This window comes from Canis lupus, chromosome 18 (genome assembly GCF_003254725.2).
Source record: "Canis lupus dingo isolate Sandy chromosome 18, ASM325472v2, whole genome shotgun sequence".
NCBI lineage: Eukaryota > Metazoa > Chordata > Mammalia > Carnivora > Canidae > Canis > Canis lupus.
Window position 1 is genome coordinate 9,327,999 of NC_064260.1, and position 13,485 is coordinate 9,341,483.

The following is a 13,485-nucleotide window of genomic DNA, read 5'->3' on the forward strand; positions in this document are numbered from 1 at the left end:
GTATTTGGAGGCTGGAAAATTATCTTCATTCCCAATACACGAAATGGCTGTCCTTAGTTAATAAATATCTCTCAGAGTGTCCAATTCAGTAGCAGAAAGGAAAACTCATTATTAGGGAGATCTGAGTCCTTTTATCCTTGGGCACAGGACGTTATGCCCAACCTCTCCTGTGACAGGCCATGCTCACAAGAACCACCAGCCCAGGACTTAGTAATGGTAAACCTTTTTTATATTAAAAAATGATTTTCATTCTCAAAATGTTAAGTCATAGTCTAAAGGAATGGATAAATCTCTAGCAAGAAAGGAAACTGAGTTTCTGATTAGTGACTTGAGGAAAGAAAGCAGAATATATTAACATGAATTCTTACATATAGAACAACTTAGAATGCATTCCTTTCCCCCATCATTCATATGTTAGTGTCATTTTACTTTTTATTTATTTATTTATTTTTAAAGATTTTATTTATTTACTCATGAGAGACACAGAAAGAGAGGCAGAGACACAGGCAGAGGGAGAAGCAGGCTCCCTGCAGGGAGCCCGATGCGGGACTTGATCCCAGGACCCCAGGATCATGACCTGAGCTGAAGGCAGACAACCGCTGAACCACCAGGTGTCCCAGTGTCATTTTATTTTAAAATAATTTTGAGGTGATGATAAAAGTCATACAAGCTTATTGTTTGAAAGTTTGAATATTTTTAACAAGTAAATTGCCTACAATTCAACAGCTCAGATCTAAGAAAGATTAATATTTTGGTATGTTTCTTTCTTTTCAGTTACATACAATCGTTTGTATAATCATTGGTTCTCTGTCTTGTTCCACAAAGGACTTATGATGACAACCCAATGGACAATTATTGCTTTTAAATGCCATTTATAGCCTAGAGGATTCCTGTCTCACAGGCAAATATTTCAATTCATTGCATTAGGCTAGGCCTGGGTTCAATGAGTTTCTTTGCAAAAGCATGTGATATAGATAGATTTTCATGCCAAAATGGTGGCATAGTGTGCCAAATTTTCTGAATTAACCCCACCACTCAGGGGCTAGCAAATTGTAGCCCTATAGTCAAATCCAGCCGCCACCTGCTTTTATAAATAAAGTTTTACTAGAACACAGCCACACCCGTTTGCTTGTGTATTAACTGCAGCTCCTTTGGTTCTATAGTGGCAGGAGAGTGACTGCACCACAGACTATCAGGCCTGCCAGGCCTCAAATCTCTACAGTCCAGCCAGCCCTTTACAGAGAAAGTGTGCTGACCACTCTCACCCTCACCCCCAACCCCCAACCCCCATCTAACTCATGGAAGAGAAGTACAATGTATGTGTCCAACTATCCCCTCCTCCATATTTATTGTGGCTTAGTTATTAGGTTTTTAACTGCCATGATCTGAGTTTCCAAACCAGTATGTCCATATTGAATTATTAGAGGCTTAGGGACACAGTATAGTTTGTTTTGCTTTTTGCTTTATGTTTTCCAGTTGCAAGGTGGTGTCCTCATGGTCCTGAGGGCTAAGAGAGACTGTAGGCAAAGGCAGCCTAATGGAAACAGTTCTGATTTGAGCAACAATCTAGAAAAGTCTCTCACATGTACCTATGGTCCTAACTGTGACCACCTGCCAGAAGCTGTCTTTTCAGATCATGCTGTAAAGTAATCACCTGTTCTTTAATTATCAAAATGGATTCTTTTTTTATTATTATTATGTTTATTATGTTATTTTTTTTAAATAAATTAATTTTTTATTGGTGTTCAATTTACCAACATACAGAATAACACCCAGTTTCTATAGAGGGAGCACTGCTTCCACTGAGATTTCAGAAAGCCACAAGAGGTTCTTATCCTAACAACTGAGAAAAAACAAAGAATTTACAAACCATGACTTTTCTTGAGCACATCCTAGAGTTCAAAGAAGCAGGGCAATCAGGTGAATGAAATTCCAAAGGGATCAGCCTTCTGGGAAGAGGTGGGGCCCAGGCAATATGTCGCCTTTAGCAGAGTGTGGAAAGAAGAGATGACTGCCATAAATGCCGCAAAGAAGAAAGGAGCCAAACTTTTAACAAATTCTTCGAGTCTGACCATGGGCCAGCATGACAGGGTAATTGGAAGGCACAGGCAAAGGAGGAGTCCCCACATTAGCAAGCTCTGTGCCATGGGTACCCACAGGACAAGAGGCTGGAAAGAGCCCATTCAGTGGCACATGCATGCTAGCGGTGCTCAGCTGCTACTAGAGGATAAGCATTAACCCTCCACTCACTTCCCTGGACCCTCCTCTCGTTGGAAGAAAAGTCCTAACTGCCACAGGGAGGCAGGAAACACTCAGCTATCCTAACCAAGGCAAGGAACCAAACTTCCTACACGTTCCACAATAACCTTGAGCTCAGCATGTCCAAAATAGAATACCTTTTATTCCCCCCCCAAAACCTCTACTATTCCCCAACAATGATCTCCCCAGTAAGTACAACCACAAACTTTGGAGTTCACCATGAGTCCTTCCCTCTGACCTTCATTCCTTCAAGTGAAATTAATTTTTCCTAAATCTCTCTCAGGCCTCAAAAGGGGAGAACCCCCTTTATTTTTTTTTATAATTTTTTAATCCATTTATTAGAGGGATGGAAAGAAAGAGAGAGAAATAGAGAGACAGAGAGAGAGAAAACAAGTAGGGGGGAGGGGCAGAGGCAGAGGGAGAAGCAGACTCTTCACTGAGCAGGGAGCCTGATTTGGGCTTGTTCCTAGGACCCCAATATTACAACCAGGACCGCAAGATTATGACTTGAGTAGAAGGTAGATGATCACCCAGGTGCCCCTAGAGGACAGCGTTACAATTCCTACTGTTAGGATTCACTTCCAGTGTGCTCAGCCTCTTCACATTTGTCTCGTACAACTGATCAATATCTGTCGTCCCTCCTTCAAATTTTTCAGAATCTCATCATATCCTACAAGACGAAGTCTAAATTCCTCAGCATGGCAGAAAAACACAGCCACCTACTTTTCAAGTGCTTTCCCCCACCCCCAGGCCATCACACCATCACCAACATCCTGCAACCTTTTATGCTTCACTGCCTCCCAGGAATCAGGCACTTCTCTTGGAAGATCCATTCCTGCCTCTTCTATCTGGTGAATGTGCATTTGCTTTTAGGCTTAAGCATCTACTCCTCTGTGAAGTCTCTGAGCTCTTCCCCTGAGCCCCGGGGTGCTACCCATTATTTCCCTGCTAAACTGTGATGCCCTCCAAGTAGAGCACCTATCCACTGGGTTATTCCTATCAGAAACCTCAGTCCCAAGCACACCGCCTGGCACATAGTAGATGTTCAATTTGTTTACTGACTACATTTTAAGCCTGAAATGAAGAAAGACATGGACATGATAATTCTTGCCACACCTCAGATGCAATAAATGACTAAATGTTAATGATTAGTGCTACCAATGGGAGGGCAACCCAGTTCTCAAATTTCAGATGAAATATATTCTTCTGTTTCTATTTGAGAGTTCTGAAGGAGATTTTAAGAAAGGGGAGCTGAATTTCCTCATTCCACTTAGAGAAAACCTAAATGAAGTCCTTTTTAAGATTGTTATTTGGCACACCAGCCGTTGGTAGTATAGATGTGCTCATCACGGCATCATGGCATTGCTACAATTCCGTAGCACACTGCTTTTACATACCTAGGCTGAAAGGCTGGTATCTAAGCCTTCCCCATTCATGAGTAATTTCTGAAGGGTATGTGTTCAGTGATAGCACTCCTAAACGAATCCAAGCACAAGACGATGCTTTAAAGAAAGAACAATGTGGTGATAATCACCATTTAATTTCAAGTGTTGCATATTTGTTTCAACAAATTTCAAAACATTTCCCAAAGGATTTTAAAGAAAGTCACCAAGTATGTTTAACAAAACAACATATGGAATGCTAATTTTGTTGTGATGCTATACTCTAATACAGCAAGAAACAGATTTTTCATAAAATCAGCAGATTTGCAAACACTAATTAAGAAACATTGAAAACTATCAAGGTCAATTTAAAAATCCATTTGAAAACAAATATTCCTAGTCTTGTTAGTTCTAGTAATTTCCCACTAGGGATTTACTGCACATCAACAAACTTTCACCATGCAAGTCTTGCAGTAAAGGTAAATAAATAAAGGTTTACTTTCAATTTTCAATACAAAGCCAAACAGTGGGGGTTTGGAGGGTGGGGTGGAAATAACCAATTTGTCTCTATCAGTATAATCTCTACTCCGGAATCTAAGACCTTTGGGGCATAGGATTTCCACTTAACAAGATATATCACTCCTGAGAGACTGCCCAGGAGTTCTGTGGTTGCCATAGGGAATATGCTGCGATGCTGTTAACTCGGTGAGAATAATTCTCTGCCTTGTGTGGAGAGAGCAATTAACCTCCCAAAATTGGTTTGACCAGTAAAACCTTAATGGATGCTTCCCGCTTGCCCTGTGCCCATTTCTTGTTCTGTCTCTGTGTCCATTGGCCATGTCACTGTTTGGCAGGTCCCTCTACCCAAACAGCAGGGGGAATATACATAATTCTCCTTGAATGTATGATGTGTACATGGATATATATGTGGGCATATGCGTGTGCTCAAATTTTTAACCAGTGGGTATTAAGCAAGAATCTACTTGGTCAACCTAGCTACATACTCAGGGCTGCTCATCTCTTGTCAGAGTTAACTCCATGCACATTGAATGAAGAGATATATAATATATACCCTCTCTGGGAACAGATCCACCAGTAACAAACATCACGATGTTTCAAACAGGCTAATTTATAACAAACTCCCCTTTCACCTAAGAACCCTAGACCAATGAATGACAAAAGAGGAGCTGATTGGAATCCAAGTAGCAAGGATTAAAAAAAAAAAAAATACTACTGCATGTTTGATTTTTTTTCGTTTTAATAGTTTAACATATAACTGATTTGTCTCTTTATGCCTTTGTCTTGTTCCAGAAAGGACTTAGAGTAGTTTTGCTTGAAATAAGTGTGAGACTGGCTGAATTTGGGAAAGTTATTGCTAAAGGGAATTTGGCCTTTAGTTCCTATTGTATCTCTTTATGATGAAATTGGATGTAAGATGATATACATGTGAGTGGGTCAGTCCTCTGTCCCACAGACCCACAACACTGGACTGGTCAGAAGAAGGCCAAAGAGACTTAAAATAAAGATGTAAAATATAAGAAGTGAAGACAAAGACCTCTCAGTAAATGTCATGAGTGTTCAAACTTGTCAACCAATTCCTAAGGAACACCATCTCATGAGCACATGAACTTTCTTTCCTCCTTACTTCTTTCATTTCACTTCACTATTTATAATAAAAATGAGAAGGATCCAAGACTATGGGGTGGGAAGAACAATCTTGGCCAATGAGAGACTCTATTAGATTTAATTTACTCTTATGTCTAGGGTTTTTGCTTATAGATACAAACAACACAGCAACTAAGACACCAGACATTGGAAATTTTAAAGCATTATTTATCACAGCACAGTGATTGCCAAATCTAAATTAGAGTCTGTGGGATTTTTAAAAGTTTCTCTTCAGGGGAACGTTTCAGCTCTATGGAGAGGTGTGATACATAAGAAGATGGAGCATCTGGCTGGAGACCAATTTGCCTATGAGCTCAAACCAAGTGAACCCATATGGACAGCTTTTATAAAATCATAAACGGTAAAGCTGAAGAAAACTCTAGGCTCAGACTGCTTTATGGCATCAATAATTACACTTGACTCACTGCACTCATGGGGTTATAACAAATTCTGACTAACCCTAAAGAATTTTCAAATAATCTATTTATTTATTTATGTTTATCCACAGTGTTTTTCCATTTCTCTGCTTTTATTTGGAGGTTTAAAAATTCATGGCTGCTCAAGCACTTTGTTTAGATGCCCATAGACAAGTCATGTGTCCTTCTTTCATGAGAAAAGAAACATTAATGAGACACATATCAAAGTCCCAAAGACAGAATAGGAAGAGCAAAAAGAAAGGCCAGAATTAATGCATCTTCTTTTTACTCTGGTAAAATGTGCATAACGTAAAATTAACCATCTTAACCATTTCCGAGTCTACAATTGCATTATGCACATACATAACGTTATATAATCCTCACCACTCTCTATTTCCCCAATGTTTTCTATCATCCTAAACAGAAACTTTGTATCATTAGACAGTGAGGCTCCACTCTCATTCCTCCCCAGTAACCTGTAGTCTACTTTCTATCTCGATGAATTTGCACATTCTAAGGTACCCCATCTAAGTGGAATCATAAAATATTTGCCCTTTTGTGTCTCGCTTATTCCACCCAGCGTAATGTTTTTGAAGCTCACCCATGTTGTGCATATATCAGAATTTCATTCCTTTTTACAGCTGAAGGATAGTCCATTGTATAGACACTCTGTTCATACATTCATCTGTGATGGACACTTGAGTGGTTCTACTTCATGGCTATTGTAAATAATGCTGCTATGATCGTTGGTATACAAGTATCTTTTTAAATGTTTGCTTTCATTTCTGTGGAATATATACCTACTAGTGGAATTACTGGCCATATGGTAATTCCATGTTTAACTGTTTTTTCTTTTTTTCCCCCATCACCTATGTCAGCTGTCCGCCTACTCATCTCCCCTCTGGCAACCATCAGTTTGTTCTCGATAGTTAAGAGTCTGTTTCTTAGTTTGTGTCTTTTTTTTCTCCCTTGTTTGCTTGTTTCGTTTCTTAAATTTCACAAATGAGTGAGATCATATGGTATTTGTCTTTCTCTGACTGACTTATTTCACTTAGCATTATACTCCCTAGCTCCATCCATGCCGTTGCAAATGGCAAGATTTCATTTTTCTTTTGGCTGAATAATATTCCAATAGACATATGCCACCTCTTCTTTATCCATTCATTAATCAATGGACATTTGAGCTGCTTCCAGAGCTTGGCTATTATAAATAATGCTGCAATAAACATAGGGGTATCCCTTTGAATTAGTGTTTTTGCATTTTCTGGGTAAATAGTAGTGTGATTACTGGGTGGTAGAGTAGCCCTATTTTTAATTTTTTGAGGAACTTCCACATGATTTTCCACAGTGGTCACACCAGTTTGCATTCTCATCAACAATGGACGAAGGTTTCTTTTTCTCCACATTCTCACCAGCACTTGCTCTTTGTGTTGATTTTAGCCATTCTGACAGATGTGAGTTGATGTCTCCTAGTAGTTTTGACTTGCATTTCCCTGATGATACGTGATGTTGAGCATCTTTTCAGGTGCCTGTTGGCCATCTGTTATGTCTTCTTTGAGAAATGTCTGTTCATGTCTTCTGCCCATTTTTTAATTGGATTATTTGCTTTTTGGGTGTTAGGTTGTAATAAGTTCTTTGTAGATTTTGGATACTAGCCCTCTATCAGATATGTCACTGGCAAATATCTTCCTCCATTTCACAGGTTGATTTTTACTTTTGTTGATTATTTCCTTTGCTGCGCAGAAGCTTTTTGTTTTGATGAAGTCCCAATAGTTTATTTTTGCTTTTGTTTCCCTTGCCTGAGGAAACATATCTAAAAATATGTTGTCATGGTCAATATCAGAGAAATTACTGCCTGTGCTCTCTTCTAGGATTTTTATGGTTTCTGGTCTCACATTTAGGTCTTTAATCCATTTTGGGTTTATTTTTGTGTACGGTGAATGAAAGTGATCTAGTTCCATTCTTTTACATGGAGCTTACCAGTTTTCCCAACACCATTTGTTGTGGACACTGTCTTTTTCCAATTGGATATTCATTTCTCTTTTGCAGAATATTAATCATATCATTATGGGTTTATTATTGGGTTTTCTATTCTATTTCATTAATCTATGCATCTGTTTTTATGCCAGGACCATACCATTTTAATTACTACCAGTTTGTAATATAACTTGAAATCTGGAATTATGATACCTCCAGTTTTGTTTTTCTTTTTTAAAGACTGTTTGGGCTATTTGAGGTTTTTTGTGGTTCCATTCAAATTTTAGGATTGTTTGCTCTAGTTCTATGAAAATGCTTTTGATATTTTGATAGGGATTGAATTAAATCTGCAGATAGCTTTGGGTAGTGTAGGCATTTTAATAATAATCGTTCTTCCAACCCATGATCAGCATGGAAGGTCTTTCCATTTCTTTGCATTGTCTTGAATTTCTTTCATCAGTATTTTATAGTTTTCAGATACAAGCCTGACACCTCTTTGGTTAGGTTTATTCTTGGATATTTTATTGTTTTGGGTGCAATTGTAAATGGGATTGTCCATGTTTAACTTTTTGAAAAACTGTTAAACAGTTTTCCATAGCAGCTGTACTATTTTACATTCCCACATTGCATAAGGGTTTCAATTTCTCCATATGTTTACCAACACTTGTTATTTTCCTTTTTGTTTGTTTATACTAGCCATCCTAATGGGTGTGAAATGGTATTTCAGTATGGTTTTGATTTGCATTTCTCTAATGACTAATGATGATGAGCATTTTTCCATGTACTTATAGACCATTTGTCTATCTTTAGAGAAATGTCTATTCAAATCTCTTGCTTATTTTTTGAATTGGATTTTTTTGTTGTTGAGTTGTAGGAGTATTTTTTATATATTCTGGATATTAATCCTTTATCAGATATATGATTTTTAAATATGTTCTCCCCTTCTATGCATTGTCTTTTCACTCTTTTGAGAGTGGTTTTTGATGTATAAAAGCTTTTAATTTTGATGAAGTCTATTTTATCTATTTTTTTTCTTTTACTGTCTGTATTTTTAGAATCATGTCCAAAAAAATAATCACTGCCAAAACTAAAGTCACAGAGATTTTCTCCTATTTTTTTTCAGACAGTATTATAGTAGTAGGTCTCACATTTAAGGGGTTTGATCCACTCTGAGTTAATTTTTGTATATAGTGTAAGCTTTTGTAAGTGGATATTCAATATTTTGGTTGAAAAGACTTCCTTCCCAAAGGTCTTGGGACCTTTGCTGAAAATCAATTGGCTACACATATAAGGGTTTATTTCATATATGAAGGACAGCCACGAAATGTCTGATCTTATACCAGTACCACACTGTTTTGATTACTATAGCTTTGTAATAAATTTTGAGACTGGGAAGTGTGAGTCCTCCAATTTCATCCTTCTTTTTCAAGATTATTTTGGCTATTCAGAGTTCCTTTAGGACTTTATTTATTTTTTAAAATGCCATTGGGATTTTGAAAGGGATTAGACTGAATCCATAGATTACTTTGGTTAGTAGGCTATCTTTGAACTTAATATTTTAAGTTCTTAATATCTTACTTAATATTTACTATCATTGAACATAGTATGTCTTTGATTTACTTATGTTTTAATTTCTGAAAGAAATGAAAATGCATTTATTTTTAATTTGTTTTTACAAGCACTTAATCGGCATTTATTCTATCCCAGGAACTATTCTAAGTGCTTTACAAGTATTAAAGTATTTAATCCTCTTAACACCAGCAAAAAGAACTATTTTAACTCTACTTAATGGATAAAGGAACTGAAACACAAAGAGGTTAAATAATTTGCCCAAGGTCACAGAACTGGTAAGTAGCAGAACTGGGATTTAAACTCGGGTAGTCTGGCTCCAGAGTCCAAGCTCCAACTATGATGTTATATTCCTTTTCAAGCACTCATTAATTCATTAATCATTTATACAATACTTGCCAGCCCTGAGACAAGAGTTCATGTATAAGTGATTTATTCAGGAAGCACTCCCAGGAGAAATCATTGAGGAAGTAAGAAAAACAGGATAGGGAAGGAAAAGATGCCAAAGAAAAATTTGATTTTGAGGGGCACCTGGGTGGCTCAGTGGTTGAACATCTACCTTTGGCTCCGGTTGTGATCCCAGGGTCCTGGGATTGAGTCTCACATCAGGTCCCCGTGGGGAGCCTGCTTCTCCCTCTGCCTATGTCTCTGCCTCTACTGTGTGTCTCTCTCATGAATAAATAAAAATAAAATCTTTAAAAAAAGAGTTTGATTTAGAGTGAAGTCCTTGTTTCAGCCTGATCCTGTGTGAACCTCCACCTCAAAGTGAGGGCTTTAGTACTACTGTACTAGCTGTAGGTCACTCTGCTTGGGGGGGGGGGGGGGGGCAGTGGTTAAGCTTCCAGACAATTCTAGCTCTTTGGTCTGAGATAAGTGGCTCTAGTAATTCAAGTTTAGTCCTCTAGGGAAAGCTAGAAATTTCTAGCATACAGAAGCTAGAAGATAGATACACAGAGGTGGTGAATTTCCAAGGAGAGGTGGGTAAAGCACCAACAGAACCTAGTGTGAATAAAGCACTAGAGTGAACATTTGAAGAAGTGAAGTAAATGAGACTAATACATTTGCCTTCAAGTAGCAAAGCCAAGATATTCACACTTCCTATAGTGTAGGTGGTGTAACTACTATGAGGGGAAGTAAATTGCTAAGAAATCAGAGAGAAGAGATCATATAACAACTGATTTTGCCCAGGCTGTGGGAGTCATAAAAGATCACTAAAGAAGTGGCATTTAACCTCGGTATTATGAATGGCAAGATTTGGGGAAAGCCTTCAAGATCCATCAAACTATACAAGCAGCCATACAGACGTATGAAGGTACAGAGCATTTTCACAACCAGCTAGTGTTCAGCAATGCCTAACTTCCAAATATAATGAGTTCTCCTCAAAAAAGTGTCTAGAAGTGCAAAATCTCAGCCCTCAACCCTGGACCTAAATCAGACACTCAGGGATGGAGTCTGGCAGTCTATTTCAATAACACCCTGCAGGTGACCGTGGGCATGCTCAAGCTGGCATGGGCACAACATGTTCTATCACCACCTTGACTACCGCCCAAAGGAAGCTCATCTGAACTGCATGTGCACAGACTATCAGTGACTCTGCTGCTTGCCCAGCACCACACTCCCTTACTCCCTCTCTTGAGCGAGTAACAGCAAGGGATAAAAGAGGATCTTGGCCTAGAAGAAGGGACAGCCATGGCAGAAAGCAGCCTCTTGTGACCTACAAACTTGATGTTCAGATGATGCAGAAATCCACAAGGCAACTTCAGTGAAAAAAAAAAAAATGACAGAGGAACAATTTCGGTGATCAGAGGAGAGAGCGTGGATCGCCATGGGGGTCTACCTCCCTCTCCACCTCCTGGAAATTTTATAAGTTCTTACTCCTTCTCCCTCCTTGAGAACTGGGGCAGCTCCAGGGGCTCACAATACTCAGAAAATGACAGGCTAACAGTTTATGCCAACAGGAGTTGAGGAAAACCAGCACCACCATAGTTTGAAAATTTTATATCAAACACTGTATGAAAGACCAGATAATTCCCATAAACAAATGGTTTAGAAGTGACCATAAATAGATACCTTATAAAAGTAGGGGGTGCCTTGGTGGCTCAGTCAGTCAAGCATCTATCTGACTCTTGATTTTGGCTCAGATCATCATCTCAGGGTCATAAGATCAGTCCCATGTGGGGCTCCATGCTGGGCATGGAGCCTGCTTAAGATTCTCTCTCTCCCGGACGCCCTGGTGGCTCAGCGGTTTAGCATTGCCTTCAGCCCAGGGCATGATCCTGGAGACCCGGGATCGAGTCCCATGTCAGGCTCCCTGCATGGAGCCTGCTTCTCCCTCTGCCTGTGTCTCTACCTCTCTCTCTCTCTCTCTCTCTCACTCTCTCTCTCTCTCTCTCTCAAATAAATAAATAAAATCTTAAAAAAAAAAAAGATTCTTTCTCTCCCTCTCCCTCTGCCTATTCCCTGCCCTCTCTCCCTCAGTCCCTCTCCCCCCAAAATAATAATAGTAATAATAATATATAAACATATGCTTTAGGAAAGAATAGCATAGTTTAGTGGAACAGGATATGCAGAAAAGAATCATGGAAATATGATTTAGGGGATAAGCATCCTAGGTCAGGAGGAGGAAGCATTAGGCCTGGCCATGAAATGAACCTTTAGGTAAGTGTCTCTGGCAAGGTATGCAAAGAGAATTAGACAGAAGAGACCCTGGAAGAAGGGAAATCCCTTGGGAGCCTCAGAAGTGGAACTGTAGAAAGGTAGAAAAATATACAAGAAATTCTAGAGATAAAAATTGCCAAATATTTAACTTGGGAAAAACAAGGGAACATTTTTCTGCAGACTGTACATATCATTAATGTGATACAACTTCTCTACAAACGTCTGATTTCTTGCTGAAACAGAAAATTCATTCTTACCTGCAGAACAATGGTCATTAAAACTATCCCCACAGCAAAGCATAGTACAGAGAAGCTGGAACCATACGAACGGTACTTAAGTCTCATATTTACCATAGACGGGTTCTTGAAACATGGACAAGCTAAATGACTCCAGGTGTCCTTAAGACACATGCATGCAGTCACACTTTTATCTTAAACCTACAGTTACATTCACTGTCTTGAGAAGTTGGCAGGTCATATCAACGAATATATTCGTTGGCATGCCACTAAACTCTCCAGATCAGTTGTTAGAATAGATTTAGAAAAACCACTCACTCTCAGACTTAGACATTGTTTTATTATCAGCCCATCATAAGAAAGTTAACATCTGGGCACCTGGGTGGCTCAGCGGTTGAGCATCTGCCTTTGGCTCAGGGTGTGATCCCAGGGTCCTGGGATGGAGTCCTGCATCGGGCTCCCTGAAGGGAGCCTGCTTCTCTGCCTCTCTCTGTGTGTCTCTCAGGAATAAATAAATAAAATCTTTAAAAAAAGAGAAAGTTAAGCTAAGCTCTGCTTAGCTTTTGTAATTTACTAATAATAGCAAATATTTAATGAGTGCTTACTATTTGCCAGCCACTCGGCTCCTTACATTATATATATATATATATATATTTTTAATTATTTAATTATTTATTTATTTTTTTGCTTAGACACAGGGAATTAAATGAACTTCCAGAGGTTACACAGCTTTTAAGAAGCAAAGCCAGGATGCAAATCCACATACGCCAACTCCAGGACCAGAGTTCATAGCACTAAGCCATGTCTCTTCATCCTTTATGTCTTTTAATTTAATCCTTTTAAAAACCTTTTGTGGTATTCATTAGTATCCTCATTTTATTTTTTTTAACTAAAAAAATTATTTATTTATTTATTTATTTATTTGAGAGTGAGAGAGAATGAGAGAGAGCATGAGCTGGGGTGAGGGGGTCAAAGGAGAAGTAACTCTCTGCTGAGCAGGAAACCAGATATGGGACTCGATCCCCGAACTCCAGGGTCATGACCTGAGCTGAAGGCAGATGCTTAACCAGCAGAGCCACCCAGGTGCCCCAGTATCCCCATTTTACAGGTGAGGAATATGAGACCCAGAGAAGTTAAGTGTCCAGTTCAGCAAGACTCCACCAGGAAGATCTAACCCGAACAGTCAGAATCCCAGGGCAGTGCTGTCCCACGACCTAGTATGGTGCTCACTGACTGGGATCATCCTCAGTATTTCCAAAACATACCAGCATTCTCTGAGAAAGAAAACAGAGCATTTGAAATGCAGCACAGCCAACAACACAG

At 39.0% G+C, this 13,485-nt stretch overlaps 1 protein-coding gene across 2 annotated transcripts in view; it reads right to left on the minus strand.

The window, feature by feature from the left end:
• The window catches only part of SUGCT (succinyl-CoA:glutarate-CoA transferase), a 713,960-nt gene that overhangs the window by 283,110 nt on the left and 417,365 nt on the right, over positions 1-13,485 (minus strand). The window lies entirely within an intron of this gene.